The sequence below is a fragment of the Alligator sinensis genome, unplaced genomic scaffold (assembly GCF_000455745.1).
Source record: "Alligator sinensis unplaced genomic scaffold, ASM45574v1 scaffold337_1, whole genome shotgun sequence".
Taxonomy (NCBI): Eukaryota; Metazoa; Chordata; order Crocodylia; family Alligatoridae; genus Alligator; species Alligator sinensis.
Genome location: NW_005841927.1, coordinates 987,828 through 999,103, shown reverse-complemented (window position 1 = coordinate 999,103; position 11,276 = coordinate 987,828). Strand labels below are relative to the sequence as shown.

The 11,276-nt window shown below is 60.3% G+C and overlaps 1 long non-coding RNA gene across 1 annotated transcript in view; it reads left to right on the top strand.

The window, feature by feature from the left end:
- The window catches only part of LOC102375437, a 4,187-nt gene extending 3,175 nt beyond the window's left edge, over positions 1-1,012 (top strand). The window contains exon 2 of the long non-coding RNA XR_323297.3: positions 468-1,012. This is a non-coding gene — a long non-coding RNA (uncharacterized LOC102375437). The remainder of the gene's footprint in view (positions 1-467) is intronic.
- The last annotated feature ends 10,264 nt before the right edge of the window (positions 1,013-11,276 follow it).

Here is an 11,276-nt window from a genome sequence, read left to right as displayed (position 1 = left end):
CGGCTAGGGTTGGCACCAGAACAGTCCTGGCCTCCAAGGGAGCTGTACAAGCCAGACAGCATGGCCTAGGGGCCTGAGCCTATGGCTGGGGTGGAAGAAGGCCTCGGGTCTAATACTCTCCGGGCCACAGAGTTGCTCCCCTTCTCCAAGCCTCCTCCCAGGAGAATGGTCCACCCATCCTGTGTCGCATGGAGGATGAAGAAGGAAGGAGAATGGTGCTTCTGTGCCCGCTTCACACGAGCACTGGGCGGGCGAGTTGGATAGGGGTTGTGAAACAGCAGGGAGGGGAGCCTCCATTACCATAGGTCCTTTGACCAGTACATGTCCCAACTCAAGCCATACCCCCTCCCTTCCCCACCCCTGGACAGCCCCATGTTCGACTGATGGGTGGCTGGCCTGAGGAAGTCCCCTTTGGCCTTCCCCATGCTGGTGCTTTCCCCTAACAGCCTTTTTCTTTACTTTTTTAGGCTGGAGGTGTGACTATCAAAGCCACAACTACCCCTAAGAAAAACCTGGCTGCACCCTGCTCTGCAGCAGCGCCCCTGCTCCTGGCATTTGCGCTGATGGCGGTGCACTTCCTCCGAGCCCGCTGAGCGAGGGCCTGACCTCCCGGTCCCGAGATGCATCCAGTCCCCTCCACCCACCACTGCAGTTTGCAGCGTCTCCTGGAAGCTTCGCTGCCATTTGCCCAGCCAGCACATCTGCTCCCTGCCACCGCCTCCCTCCGCTCAGCCTCATTGGCCATCCGCTTCCTGCCTCGTTTCCCACCTGAGCTGTTTGCAGCAGGGATGCTTGCCTGACTTCAGGACACCTGCCTGACCGCAGTCCCGGACAGAATGAACCTCCTTGCAGTGGGGGGGAGAGACAGCGGGGCGCCAGGCTGTGTTCTGTAGTGGGCTGGCACGTGTATTGTCTGTGCCAGGCCCAGCCATTGCAGCCTAGAAACCTGTGTCTTGGAAATGCACTAGAAATAAATGCTTCGGGGGTACCTGTACCCTCAAGAGACACCCAGCCTGAGTTTGCACTGCGCCTTTCTTGTCGCTGAGTCAAACCCCTGTAGGGACACGGGCCCGGGAGGGCAGGGAGCAGCACTTCCAAGTGCAGGGATGTCAGAGCTGGGGAGAGGGAGGGAGGCAGGGTTGGGACTGAAGGACCAGAGGCACAGGCTGCCCCCGCCCAAGGTCAGGTTTAAAACCGACTGAGTTACACAAGTGTCAGCCCCAGTGTGGCCGTTCCCGCCTTGGTTTGAAGCCAGTTGCAGCTCAGGCCTGACTCAAGCTAAGCCAGGGGTGAGCCAAGCTTCAAGCAAACTCTGCATGTGGGGGTTTTTGCACCCATTTAACTAACCTCGTAGGACTTTGTGCACAAACCAGGCCCCCAGCCAGTGCCTCACAGCTGACCTCTCAGATCAGACACCAAAATGCCATTGAGAGCTGCAGCCTCCTCCATGTCCCCCACTCTGCAGGGCTGCCCTGGCCTTGGGGCCCCAAAGTGTCCCTGATTTGGGTTCTCTGGAATTAACCCCACAAAGGGCATCTGTGAAATGGGCTAGTTCAAGCCGTACAAAGGTGGGGTGTAAAGCTGTCCTGAGCCCTGGCATGGAGCCCAAAGCCAGGGAATGGAAGGCAGCTCATCCTACAGAACTGAAAGACAGGCCGGGACCCCCTGCACGGCCAAGCTCCCGGGCCAGCGGGGCTCGGCTGCAGCCTGGGCTCATCCTCAGCGGGACATGTGCACTCTCCAGGCCCCAGCTGGTACACTGCCAGTGGACAGAGGTGTGAAAAGCTACTGCAAAACACCTCAAGCCACATGAACGCTGGGGGTGGGGGGTTCCCCGACAGCATCTGGGGCCCCTGAAAGGTTCGGAGCCTTGGCATTGGGTTAGTTGTGGGACATCTGGGGTGCACATGACGGGCAAGGCTGCGTCCTGGGCTTGACACTGCTGTTACGGAGGGTCTTGACCCCTCAGGCTGTCCCCTCCGGTGTCTGCCCAGGCCTCACCACAAGCCGGCTCACTGCATTAGCTGTTGTGCACGTGGACTCTGTGCTCTGAACTGGGAACCGGGTCCCAGGTCCCTCAGCAAGGCATTAGGTCACAGGGGTGGGCAATTATTTTAAGTGGAGGGTTGCTTCCTGAGTTTTGGCAAGCCATCGAGGGCCGCATGACAGGCATCCAGGGGCAGATAAATATTAATTTTCTTAATTTGGGGGGGCCCCGCGGGCCAGATAGAATGGCCTGGCAGGCCGCATCTGGCCCCTGGGCTGCATTTTGCCCACCTCTGCATTAGGAAGACCTTGCTCGCTAGTGCAGTGGGTCAGCTTTGAAGCAGCACAGCAAGGATTTCAGGCCTGCTTTCAGCATCGCGGGGACAGACATGAGCCCCACTGCTCAGCTGCGTGCTGGGCACTGCACTCTGGTCCCTTTGGATGTGCAAGGCTTCGGAGCCAAACTCCCTGTCGGGGTAAATCATTGTAGTCCCCTCAGCCTCAGGAGAGGTCTTCTGATTTATACTAGTGTCTCAGGGTGGCCGGGGGTCCCAGCAGCAGTGGAAAGCAGGCAAACACATACCTCAAATCCTCAGCACCAGTCCGGTTGTTGCAGCTCTGGGAAAATTCCTCCCCAACCCCAGCAGCAAGCATGAGGTTTGCTTGCCCCCATCGGCGCTCACGCTGCTCGGATGCTAGCGTCGGCCGCACAAGTCCGCAGCCTCTCTCAAACCCAGCTGTGGGAATCCACCACCCCAGCAGGTCAACCCTGCAGGGAATAAAGGGAAGGAGTCTCCCGGGCCCACGGTGCCCCTAGGCTGCGCTGCCTTCCTGGCACCCACTGTAGCACCCGTGGACCAGCAGTGGCCTCTAGCGTCACAAAGGAGCACAGGTGGAGGACGGCGGGGCTGGCTGTGAGCCTGAATTCTCACCAGGGGAGGGCTCCACTTGCCTATGAGTTCACACTGCAGCCCCAGTTCCTCCATCAGCGTCTCCTGTCCTTCCAGCCGCTGCTGTAGCCCCCCCCAGGACCCTGCGTTTCTAACCCTTCGGTCTCTCCTTGGGATGCTTCCACAGTGGAAACCACGGCTGCTTCTTTGCCGTAGCTTGGAGGGACCCTGTTCCGGAAAGGGAGCGTGTGTGTGGTTGGAGTTACGCATGGGCAGCATGGTCCAGTGCTTAAAGCATTACACCCGGGTCCTGTTCCCTGCTCTGGTGATGGCCTGCTGAGTGACTCTCCCCACCGCATGCCTCAGTTTCCCCAGCCTATGAAGGGGTGACCGCAATGTGTCCGAGCGCTGTGAGCTCTACTAGGTGTCAGGGACCCCAATCAGCCTAGCCTGGGTGAATTGCCAAGAAGCCACACCTGCCTTGAGCCTCCGGCTCCATCCCTGCTAATTAACCTGCTGGCTTCCTGATTGCCTGCTGGGAGCGCCGCCTCTCCATTTAGCCCCAGCCATGGGAGCAGATGCCCAGGCCACCCAGGAGTCCTGATCCTCTGATCTGCTCTGGCAAGTCTCCTGGTTCCTGATCCTGCATGGCTTTTCTTGGACTTCACCCTGTGGACTACCCCTTGCATGTGCGCGCTTGGCATGTGATTCCTGACCCTGGCCTGGGCTGTGGCCTCTGTCCCTGGATCTCCCTCCTCACCTGGTAATTTGGCTCACAAACTCTGATGCAGCCCCTGGCCCCCGCCTGCCCATTTAAGCAAAACCACACACCACCTGGTCCTTACCACTACGCAGGAGTATCTCTGCTGAGTTAGGAGCCCCGCACCAGGGATCGGGACCCTATTCTCTTTGTCCTCGTCCAGATGCACTGCTCTCATCAGCTGGGGCTCTCACCCCCCTGCCGTCACTACCCCCGTGCCAGCCCAACAGACCTGTGGCCTGGGACCGACCCTCCCATGACACACCTTTGGGCCTGTGGTTGTTTGTGTCACTGCTGTGGTTGATCTGACCCCGGGCTCCCGAGCCTTTTCTTATAAACCCCACGGTTTATGTTAAGCTGCTGCGGCCCTTCCTGGAAACCCCCGAGAGAGAATTGAGAAAAGTGAGGGGTGGCCTGCGGCGTTTCCGATGCGCCCCCATGCCGCAGCCAGCAGCAACAGCCTCTTGCCAAGAAGCAGTTGACTTTACTTGCCCACCCCCACCCCGTCTCTGCTGCGCGGAGGAGGTGCTGCTGTCAGTGAGAAACCCTGGGGAGAGAAACCACAGGACCCAGATGCCGCATGGGGCCCTGAGCGAAAGTGGAGGCCGCGCACAAAGCCAGGCAGCCTCGGCTGCAAGTGCAGACTCCTCCTGCTCGTGCACAGCCCGCGTAGCCAGCCGAGGTCTCGGGGGTGCTGGCTCTGAAGGCACGGAGGGCTCCAGATCTACTAAGACTTGTCCGAAAGACCAGGACCCTGATTTTATCCCCACCCTGACTGGGTGCCTGATGGTCCCTCTCGGGTGGGGGGTGAGATGGCTTACCCCCTGGTGTCCTCTCCCTCCCAGCCCAGCCCCAGGACTCCATCACCGAGCTGGGCAGCTGGGGTCTCTTTCTGGAGCCAGGGGATTGTCCCTTCCCGGAGAGGGGAGAGCTCCAGTCCCGGCTCTGCATCGTCTTCAAAGCAGAGGGATGCACAGAGGGACCCTTTGTCGGAGGGGCTGCACCCGCTCTGGGGAGGCCAGGTGCGGGAGGGGAAACCTGCAGGGATCCTGTCTGGGACCCCAGCGCCGCCCCCGCAGAGGAAGAGGGGCTGGGCTGGTGGGGGGCAGAGCTCTAGCTGGAAGCCAGGGCTAAGCATCATGCGTCTCCAAAGCAGGGAGATGGGGCTGGCAGGCGCTCTAGGCTTCTTCCCGGGCTGGCTCTGGTTACCGGATTCGGGGGTGATGCTGCCCTGGAAGCTAGCCTACCACGCATCTCTGTTGGCTTCTCTTTTCTCTGCCACGCTGTGACCATGCTGGTCCTGAAGGCAGTTCTCAACCTGCTTTGTCCCCAGCTCCTTGCCAGCTGCACGGAGGGGTGGGGGACCCTCTCCTTTCCCCCCTGGCTTGGAGGCACCTCGGGGTGCTTCACCCCAACCCCTCTGACTCAGCTTCTCCGGTGGGGGCACTGCTGCTCTGGTCCCCAGCCCCGTGGTTTTTGCAGCCCCTCAAGCTGCTGCTGTCTATCTCGAGCCATCACCTGCTGCCAGGGCAGGTGTGAAGTAGGTGGAAGGCTTTATTTTTGTCTCCTGGACCAAAGGCTTTTCTGCTACCTTTTCACCTAGGTGTCTTTCCTCTGCCCCCGGGGAAGTCGCAGAGCGAGAAGGAGCTGAGTGCAGGCTGCACCAAAGGTGTCAACCACCAAGCTGCTGCAGGCTGGGTGCAGGGGACTGCTGCCCAGCCAGCTGCTTGGTAAGCCCCAAATGACTCATGGGGGAGCAGAAACACAGGGCTGGGGGGGCTGTGACCCTTTCGCTGCTGGATTCCTGCCCCACAGGACTCGGGGATGCTCTTGGCTGGGCAGGTGGGGAGGGGGCTGTCTGCCTGCGGCCCCATGGCTGCAGGGGGGGGATGTGTGCGCCGTGCCTCCCAAGCACTGCACGGTGCCTCTGGAAACCAGCAAGCCCTGCGCTCTTTGCAGTCTGGCAGGGGGAAACCGGGAAGCCAGAACCAGCTCGTTGGTGAGAGACGGGGAGTCCTGATCTGAGCTCTGCTCCTGCCCCGGGTGCTGCGAGCAGGGCTGCTGCTAGACGTTGCTGGCGATGCCATGGGTCACGGGCACCGGCAGAGGCTCCGATGTCCCCTGGGGTGGGTGGATGGTCCTGATTTGGGGGAGAGCTGTCCTTCTGGCCTGGGGCGCAGCCTGCGTCTTGGGGGCAGGGGAACGCGGAGGCTGCTTTCCTTTGAAGTGCTCTGGGGAGGAAGTGGTGATTTCCCACAGTGGTTCTCATGCGCGCATCTCCCTCTGTGCTGGCTGGCTCTGCCCCCCCCCAGCCCCTGCCTTCCCCTGGGCAGGAGGGGCCCCATGAGGTCCCACTCCCCTTCTTGGAGACCTCCTTCTCTCCCCAGCTTCATCTCCATGAGAGGAACGCAGCCCCCACCCTCGATGCACCAGTGACAGGCTTACAGCCACGTACTTTCTCTGCTTGCTGGGGTTGTGTTGGCAGGGCCTATTGCCGTGGCAGTGTGCCATCAATCCTCCCTATCCCGTGGGCACCGCTCTCCCGGCCTTTCTAAGCCATGCCCAAGCCAAGGCTGTGAGCAGGGACCTACAGGACAGTGCACCCCAAGGGGGGTCGGAGTCATCAAAGGGGCTGGGAGAACATGGCCTGAGCCAGATTCAAACCAGGAGCTTCAGGGACGAAGGGGCCCTCGCACGCCCGCAGCTGTGACCCCAGTCTTGCCGCACCGGGGTTGTTGCCCAAGCAGTAGTGTCCGTCTCTGAACCCAGTGGTTGTTGCGGGGCTGCGGCCTCTGTTCCTGTTTCCCCTCCGTAATGAAAGTGCAGGAGTGTGAAGCTGGGAGAAGCCCTGGGAGTTTTCTATGCGTGAGGCTAGCTTTTCCCGTCCGGCAGCGCCCCCGCCCCTGCACATCTGCCCCCACCAAAGCCCCGTTTCCCCTCATCCTTCTCTTTGCCCCTCTCCTTCTGGTTTCCCTTTCTCTTCGCGTCCCGCCTGCCTCTTCCCGTCCCGAGTGAGGCGTTCTCAGCTGAACGGAGGGGAAGTGGGAGCTGGGCTGAAGCCTCCCCTCGCCTGGCCCTGGCGCGTGCTCACGGACGGAGGGATGCCCGCTTTCTCACGCCACTGTGTCTGGCAGTAAAACCACCCCCATCCCGTGCCGGTGCCCTCCCACCATCCACCGCGCCCAAAGCCTGTGTACAGAGCGGGCTGCATTGCAAACAGCCCTGCCCTCCGCAGCTGCCAGCCAAACCCGGCCCCAAGGGCTGGGGCCTGGGAAAAGAGCTGCACCGAGGTGTGTTTGTGTGCTGCAGACACACGCAGACCGGTCTAAAGCTTGCTGCAAGCAGTCGCTGCCCTGCAGGAGAGGTGACCTGTGAGCATCTTTTCCCTGGCACTAGTTTCTCCCTGTCCGGCTCCACCAGCCTTTGTCCTCCCTCCCCTCTGCCCTGTGCTGGGCTCCTAGGAGGAGGCAGATTCCAGCGAAGTTTGATTTCCTTGCTGGGAAAGGCAGGGGTGTGAGTGCCCCGGGGAGCCGAGAGGCTGGCTGCGGCGGGGCCAGAAACAGAGCAAGGCTGTGGCCCTCGTAGCACGGACCAAGACACGTTTAGGGCCGCGTCCAGTCAGTGGATCCGACTGACTTCTGGCTCCCGACCTCTCATTTTCTCGGCTGGGCGCTGGCTCGCTCTCCCATAACAGCCGAGGCAGGGAGTCTCAGTTCCTCGCGGCAGCCACGTGGGCTCATCCAGCCAGTTTCAGCCACCCACTCGCACTCGCGCTCACACTCGCCTGCGCACGCATGGGCCTGCGGGGCAGCCGCCCTCTCAGCCTCCCCCGCCGGTACAGTCAGTGTCACGACACCACCGGGGGAGGGAAAAAAAGTGCAGGCTGGGTGAGGCTGGGTGACGTGGCCGAAAGCCCCAGTTGTCGGTTTTTGGCGGCCTACGAAGGGCTTTGGTGAGGGGCCTGGCTCTGACTTGCCTTCAAGGGGCAGCTTCACTCAGGAGGAAAGCATTGGCACCTCTTTACCTTGCTAGTCAGCTTCCCCGGGGGGTTAGAGTTGGCCGGGCACTAGACTCGGGTTCGCCGTGCTGATCTGCATCCCAGGCTCAGGCATTTGCTGGGACAGAGGGGCCGGGAGGCAGCATTACCGTCTGTCTTGGTCCTGGCATGTCCTAGGGACCTGCACTGATTTGGAGGATGTGCTAAGGTCAGGCCCCAAGAACAAGAGCTCCTTAAACCTGGGGGACAAGAGCACAGCAAGAGCCAGGAACTGGGAATGCGTCCCCAGCCAGGGCCACTTCCCACGGCCAGGGGTAAATCCAGCGTCCGCCGGTGTCTGTAGGCAGGGGCTTCATTGGCAAGGCAAGCTGCGGTCCCCCCGCGTGGTACAGGGTGATGGGGGGACGCTTCTGTGACGGGAAAGCATCATTCCCTCCACTGCAGAACTTCCTTCTTGGGGACGAGGGAGACAGCCCGCATCGCCTCTTCTGGCTCTTCACAGCCACAAACCCCGTGTGACTGGCGCTACATGACTCAGCCTTGGGGGAAGGCTGACTCCGCTCCTGCAACCCTACGGCTTCTCTGCCACGACCTGAATGCAGACCCCTGGGTCCAAGCAGCGCAGGGCTTGAAATCCAGGTTCTGCTGTTGGGACCTGAGCCCTCTTTTTTTTTACTTAAAAATAAGCCCCGATCAGACCTTTCTGGTAAGTTGTCCCCTCGCTCCCTCCACACGTGACCGACCGAAGGCAGAGGGCTCATCCCCTTTCCTTTTGGTTTCTATTTTGTGTTTTTGATGATATATAAAGAAAGTGCAGGATTTTCCCCTGGCTGGTCAGAAAGACCCAGTTTTGCCTTCTCAGTTGTTGCTGGAAGTCTTGCTAAGGAGCTCCAAGGAAAAGACCAGGGACTTTCTCCGCTCCTGGCCTACTAGGTGAGAGTGTGTGCACTTTCCCAGAGGCAGCTTTCCTCCCCGAGGCTGGCCAGGCCCTTGCCGTGGATGGTGGTGAAGTCCGTGACAGCGAAGAGCCTGGTCAAAAAGCCCTTTCTCCATGCCCCAGGTTTCAGGTTTTCACTTGCATGAAATTTTCTCAGCCTTTTGTTGTGTCTTCCAGGAGAAACCTGGAGGGACGAGAGCTGCACGGCTGGCGGGAAAAGGAAGCCGAGAAACACATTCAAGGGAGAAAGGCAATCAGGGCTCACTCGTAGTAGAGATGATATCTTTTATTAGACCAACGAGAATTTTGCAAAAAACAATTCTTTAATTGCAAGCTTTTCAGGAGAGAAAGGCATGGGCCCATTTCTGTTGATCTTTGTTCTCAAGAAGAAGCTGCTGGGTAAGAGCTAGGGAGGGACCGGGGTGGTGTGAAGTGCTTGGGTGCATCAGGGCAAGGAAACCAGTGTGGGGGGATGATCCAACGAGCCTCCCGACACACTGGTGCCCCCAGTGCCAACTGAGCCTGAACCTATCCTGAGACCCCCAAGGGTTCGGGATGAGGCTGAAGCTTTGCAACAAGGTGTCCGGCAGGTAAGGGAGGTGGGGAGCAGCCGTCCCCGGTCTGCAGGAGCGGGGCAGACGGGCCGTCCCGCCTGCACAGGCTTCCCCGTGGCTCCTGGGGTCTGCAGAAGGGGGGCTCAGTGACGGGCTTCCCCCAGAGCCTGGTCCTGGCACCCGATTAACACGGCCTAAGCCTAACGTGCAGTCGGGCGCTGTGTGCTGGGGGAATCGTGTCGCCGGGGGATTCTGGTAATGAAATGGGGCCCTGACGAGACGGCGGAGGCGCCCGTGGCCTGGCTAACCCAGAAACCCGCTCGGCCGTGAAATCGGCAGCTGTTGTTTTCCACGTGGCGGGGCTGGCAACCCGCGGGGCGCTCGTGCGCCCCGGGCGAGTGAGAAGCCAGGCAGCCGTGCCCGCCTCGGCTCAGCGAGCTAATGGGGGGCTTCCTGCTCATCTCGCATCTCTGCCCCTTGCTCCCCGTGACCCTCTCCCCACACCTGGCACCCTCGGACCCGCTTTCAGTGGGAAGGCTTGGCCCTCCTGGCCTGGGTGTGAGCTGCTCACCTCCTGGGCCTGGGCCAGACACTGGACGATAGCAATCTAGCAAAACGGATGTAAAGCGTCGGGTATCTCTGCCGCTGCCAGGCAAGGGATGGAGGGTGAGATGAGGAGGGGGCTGGAACAACCAGTACAGAGAGAGACAACGAGGCATCTTCCGCCTCCCAGGGAACCTGGCACTAAGGGCACCCGAGCAGCCCCGAGTCTGGCGAACTGGATGCAGCAAAACCCCATTGAACGGACTGGGCGAGAACCCGCAGAACTCCCCGCTGCAGGACCCTGGCAAGACCTGGGGCTTAGGGGTGCTCATAAGCCCCAAATCTCTTGGGGCTGAGATTTTCCAAGTGCCGTAGGGGCACAAAACCTCCTCTGGAGTCCAATGGGGCCAGTGTGCCTAAACCCCCTAGATGACGTTAACAAAACTCAGCGGCACGGCATGGAAATAAGAAGAGCACTGACAGTCCCCTGAGCCTTTCCTCCCACCCTTGCAGTCAGCTGGGCCTGGCCAGAGTTGCATCCAAGGCCCAGGAGGACTGGACTCCTTGTACCTTGTCCGCACCAATGCCCAGACTTCCGCCTTCGTTCCCCAAGAACAGAGAGGCTTTGCTTGGGTTGTAATGCTGTTCTCTGCAGGTATGAGGGGCTGTAGTGTGGTCTCCTGACAGCCCATTGCCGTCTGCTGCTGTCCCTTGGGTGACGTAGGATCAGATAAAATCCCCAAAGGGTTGGAGGCTCTGGGGCAGGGCCACGATCCTGCAGCTGGATCTGTGCGGGCAGGAAAGGCGATCACAGGAGGCGTCGGGCACTTGCTGCTAGAAATGCCCTGGGAGCAGCCATGGATCTCTGCCTTCCGCCTGCGGCTGGGAAAATAAAGAGGTGCCCGAAGAGAGGAGCAGAGAATAGCAGGGCCATGATTCATGGCCCGGCCTGGATTTGGGCTCCGATGCTTTCCAAAAATCCAACTCGGTGCCTTTTTAATGTGCCAGGATACCACCGAGAATCTGGCCTGTATCTAGTTGGTGCCTCGGTTTCCCCACCTGTCAAATGGACTAGGATCAGTGATGCGCACATGAGGGACTGGGGCACAGTGGCCTTGTGCGCGCCTGACACCAGTGGGACGTGCAGCCGGGTATACGGCCCGGTCTGCATCGAACCTTGGGGTGGGGCCTGCTCAATTTAGCCTCTGATTTCCCAAAAGCTCTGAGCCCAGCTGCTGAGGCTGTTTCCTGGTGATGGCTCGGCAGGTCCCTTCTGCGAAAGTCCCGTAGTTGGCCCGGAGTCGTATGCAGTTTCCTTTCTCTGAAGAAGATGACAAATCAAAAGCAACTGATTACAAATAGCCGGGAGGAAGGGAGGAAGCTAGAAAGCTGACCACAGGATCACGCCTCTCCCAGCTGGGGAAGGAGGACACCCTCCTCCTGCCTGGAGGTGGGGCCACCAGCTCCCTCCCCTCTTCAAAGAGACCCCCCGGGCCCTGTGGGGTGTCTGTGCTGCCCGGTGCTCGGCCCCGCGCGATCCGAAGAGGGAGAGATCCTGCCTCAGGGGAGTTTGCAAGGGTTTTATTTCCCTCCAGACCTTGGAAAGAGT